Raw genomic sequence first — 5042 nt, forward strand, 5'->3', positions numbered from 1 at the left:
CGGACCTATCCGGATAACACACTGAGATGAGAGGAGGACAGAGCAGCCCAGTTCTCTTTGTGTGTGTGTGTGTGTGTGTGTGTGTGTGTGTGTGTGTGTGTGTGTGACTAAGTATTGCTCTGTCGCCTGACTGGAGTGCAGTGTCAGGATCTCAGCTCACACAACCTCTGCCTCCCAGGTTCAAGCCATTCTCCTGCCTCAGCCTCCCGAGCAGCTGGGACTACAGACATGTGCCACCACACCCAGCTAATTTTTGTATTTTTAGTAGAGACGGGGTTTCACCATGTTGGCCAGGATGGTCACGATCTCTTGCCCTTGTGATCCACCCGCCTTGACCTCCCAAAGTGCTGGGATTACAGGCATGAGCCAGCACGCCCGGCCCCAGAGCAGCCCAGTTCTAAGAGAGGGTGGAAGCCGAGTGAAGGCAGGGAAGGAAAAGGAGGGACCACATCCTTGCAAAGATTGTCGCTCGCGTCCACGCCGATTTGCGCTGGCTTTTTTCCCTTCCGGTGTGCTGCTTAGCCCTGTAAATACAGGTTTAGGTTTGAAAACTCTGCATAGGATTCTTGGTTCATCTCTGACCTGATCCCTTTTTTTCTCAATCCTTCCTCTTGTGCTAAATGCAAGACCCTATGAAATATTCCCCCAAAAATCACTTCAATAATCCCAGGTTGTGTCTACCTGCCACCAAACATGTCTCTGAAAACTCAGAAAGAAGACTCATTTCAGGGACTCGAATGTCTGACATTCTGAAGACACAGACTCCCACGCACATTTCCTTCCTATACCGGGGGATTGAGAATAAAGTGTGGAAACTGTGTATTAACCTAATGGTTAAGCCCAGGAATAAATACTGTCTGGGCTTGGATATCGTCACAGTAAAATGTATTATTGCCCTTAGAGCTACTCAGATGATGTGATGATGCTGGAAGCCAAAAGATGACAGCAGGATTGAACTCTTGCCCAAAAGCAATTACTGATTAGGATTGATTATTTCTACAAAGAAAGGTGACCGATGGATTAGTTGTCACGTCACAGCAGGTTTGGGAAAACCTGTCATAACTGAAAGGGACTAAGCCATGAAGAGACCGGAACGCTTCAAGGATTCCTCTGGATGCAGCTTTATAAACCTGGAGTCAAGAGAACGTTGATGCAACCCCTGGGGTTTCCAGGGCTGTCCTTGAAAGTTCCCATCCTTGTTCTTCCCCTTTCACCAGATGAAATGATCCCATCACTGTCATAACACCTTGAGGCGTGAGGAAGTCGTGTTTAAAAGCACACCATGCTTCTGCCATGGCTCTGATTTTACAGAGGATTATAAAATGCAGACCTCGTTTAAGCCCACAGTAAATTAATGGGAAATGATATGTGACTAGATATTTGAAAGCTGTTGCCGTGCCTTATTTGATTTGCCTAATTACATGTTTTACTGCCTCCTTTATGGAACTGTTGCCTAAGGTATCTGAAGTCTTTATACTTACTTCTTCTTTAATAGCTGAATCAAAATGCCATGTGATCATGTTGGCATGCAGTTTTGAAATTGTGTCCAAGCCCATTGACGTGTGTGTCCTGGAGGGAGATGGCTCTTGGTGGTAGAATGTTAGGAACCACAGATCGGCCTTCTTAACCAATCTGATGCAAAGGCTCTCCCAGCCACTCCATCACCTTCTAACCCCATGGCTCCTCCACTGAGCAAAACAAAACAAAACAAAACTAGGGTATAAATATGTCAGGGTAAGAAAGAAAACATGTACACGACATTCAAACACCGTCTGCCACTGGAAGAGAATCCAGGACAATCGTGCACATACTTGGCCTGCTACCATGGCCCGGCGAATTCAGCGGTTACCATGGCGGGGTGGAGCCTGGAGGAGGACTCCAGAGGGCAGGCTTTGTGTGGGCACTGCTCAAACAGAGAGCTGGGATTCAGTCTGTTGGTTTGTGTACTTTGGTGTGAGCCATCCTCACACTGAAAAGGCCAAGAGGAGAAGTGTTGAGTTTGACTTGATCTCATGCCTTTAGGTTTCTCTTGACATCCCGCCCTCCCCCCAGCCCAACCTCCTTCAGGCCCCTCTGATTCCCCATCTGGGGAGACAAATGACATTGAGCACTGTCCAGGGAAGATGACACTTAGGGGTCTCCCCTCTCTGTGGACAAACTGCTCTAAAAGCAGCCCAGACCCCACCAACAACGAGTCCATGCAGAAACCACAGGAACCGTCTTCACTAGGACAAAGAAACGTGTTGAGAGTGCACTTTGATGTCCGGGCCCTGAGACACCACTGGCAGCTCGAGCATTAGGGTTAGGAGAGTTGAGTTCAAGGTAACCCCACAGCAGCACACTCAGCTCCTGAGTTGAAAGACAGAGACCTGGAAAGAACCGTGGAGCACGGGTGAGAGACATTGCTCAGTGACTGTAAGCAAAGTCATTTAGCCTCTCTTCAGACCTAAATTTCCTCATCTGTCAAATGCAGTTGATAATACGTGGTCTGTCTCTCCCCCACAGCATCATGGCGAGGATTAGGTGCCCCCTGAAAACACATCATTATTAGTGGTACCTCACCCTCAGGCCACCTTGCACCGCCACAAGGAATCCTTACGTGTAAAGAGCCAGAAAGCCGTGGAGAGTTTCCACCCTAAATAAAAGAATTCACGAGGTTATTTTTAAGAGTGTAGACGCTCCGTGTGTGACATGCACACACTAATGGGACAGGTCCCATCAGGATTCCACGTGACGCCTTCCCGGTGGCTCATCCCATTCGCTGCTTGGGAGAGGCAGGGGGAACACAGCCCCGGCAGAAAGAAACATTATTTAAGTTAACTCAGTCCTATTGAATGTCCTCTTTTGTCAAATGAAAGAAGTGATCCCTGTTATTTGGCCTGCTCTGTTTGAAAACAGTTGAATATTTTACGTCGAATTGCCTTTGGCCTTAAGTGTATTTGTGCCAACTTAAGTGGCAAGTCCCAGAAAGAGAATTTGCAAGCAATGTCAGTTTGTCTAGGTGTGAAGCCACTTGCAGAGCACACCCTGGGCTCCAGGCTCTAGCTATGCACCACACACTCACTGCCACACCTCAGGGGATCCTACGACACCCACGAAGTAAACATTTGTCCCCATTTTGCTGATAGGGAACTATGCTCAGAGAGGTGAAGAGATTGTCCAAAGTCATGCAGATAGTGGACTTCAACGAGGGTTCAGAGACAGTTCAAACACACTAGCTCCAGAGAAATGACCCTCATTCCAGCCCCAGCACATGGTCATGTCCTGAAGCCCTGTGGTTCCTCCGAGCAGTGCTGTGGGCCTGTTGGCCAAAGGTGCAACACATTGAAATAGGAGGAGAACAACGACCTTCCCTCCAGGCCCTCTGATCGACGTTATCCTCAGAACAACTGAAAACCAACTTTGCAGCTTCTGGTTGGGAAGAAAAGAAGCTACATGGATTCTGAATTTGATATTTCAGTTGCCATAGTTTGTTGTTGTTATTTTTTATTGTTGTTTGCTTGTTTTGGTGTGTTGGTTTACTTTTTAAATAGCAACCATTGAAACGCATTTCACAACATGCCACTAGTTTAACTGGTTAATTAGTAAGAAACTTCTGGTAACTGACAATTATTTGTTGAGCATCTTCTGAGCTGGGAGCTGTGTGACCTGCAGAGATGAGTAAGACGGATACTCTGAAGGCTTTTTTCTAGAAATTAGCAAATATGTTGAGGATACTAATAACTACCCCTAAGTCAAAAGTCGAACAAGAACCCCCAAAGTAAAATATGAATATAAGCAATGATCCAGAAGTCACATCAGCCAAACGCCTATGACATGATAAGCCAGAAGTCCCCGGGCCACAGGTCAAGAAGGTGGGAGAGGCACAGAGGGGGAGAGGCTGCCGCTGGAGCAGGGGGCAGAAGCGAGACGAAGTCACAAGGCATGGTCTGGACTGAGTCATCGGTTCAAAGACACGGGGATATGCAGGCTTGAAACGGGTGATCTGAGTTCAAGGGACAGAAATGGAGGGAGAGGAATGCATGTGAGCTCTCCCCTCTCTGGGTTCATGAAGAGTTTATGAATAAAGATCCCGGCACCGTGGGCTGCAGTTACACCTCTGCTCCTTGCTCTCCCCAACAGGGCGTCCCATGGGAGACCACTTAACCCTCTGAGCCTCCATCTTCCAGTCTGTGAATATAGGGGCGCCCCCACCACCTCACTGACCGCACAGGGATGCTGGGGGTCCCGTGAGATCATGGGTGGAAATGAGCTTTGCCAACTTTCAAGTCCTGCCCAATTATAAAATGTTCCTCCTACACCTCAGACTCAGAGTTGAGCACCCTCTCAGCCACCCTGGAAGACACAAAAGAAATCAGGCACACGGCCTTCACCCTTCAAACAAACAACAGCAATAACAAAAGACGGACTTCCAAGCTCCTGAAATGGTGAGAGAGGAACGTTCTGCTGTTTTCAGCCCCCGTCTGTGGCAGGTTGTCACAGCAGACCTAGACAACACACACACACTGAGCAGTGAGACGCCCAAGGCAGGAGGGACGTGGGTACTAACCTCCCTACACTCGAGGCTAAAGGCTGCAAGACAGTCAGCCAGACTTCATGGTGGTCCCTCTCATCTGAAATGATGAAGAGGGGGCTTCCTGACGGCCAGGCATGGTGGCTCACGCCTGTAATCCCAGCACTTTGGGAGGCCAAGGCGGGCGGGTCACCTGAGGTCAGGAGTTCAAGATCACCCTGGCTAACACGGTGATACCCCATCTCTACTATAAACACAAAAATTAGCCAGGCACAGTGCTGGGCACCTATAGCCCCAAATACCCAAGTACTCTGGAGGCTGAGGCAGGAGAATCGTTTGAAACTGGGAGGCAGAGGCTGCAGTGAGCTGAGATCACGCCACTGCACTCCAGCCTGGATAACAGAGTGAGACTCTGTCTCAATTTAAAAAAAAAGAAAAAAGAAAAAAGAAGAAAGAAGGAAAGAAAGAAAGAAAGAGAGAGAGAGAGGGAGGGAGGGAGGGAGGGAGGAAGGAAGGAAGGAAGGAAGGA

The sequence above is a fragment of the Rhinopithecus bieti genome, unplaced genomic scaffold, assembly GCF_001698545.2.
Source record: "Rhinopithecus bieti isolate Rb0 unplaced genomic scaffold, ASM169854v2 scaffold_50877, whole genome shotgun sequence".
Lineage (NCBI taxonomy): Eukaryota > Metazoa > Chordata > Mammalia > Primates > Cercopithecidae > Rhinopithecus > Rhinopithecus bieti.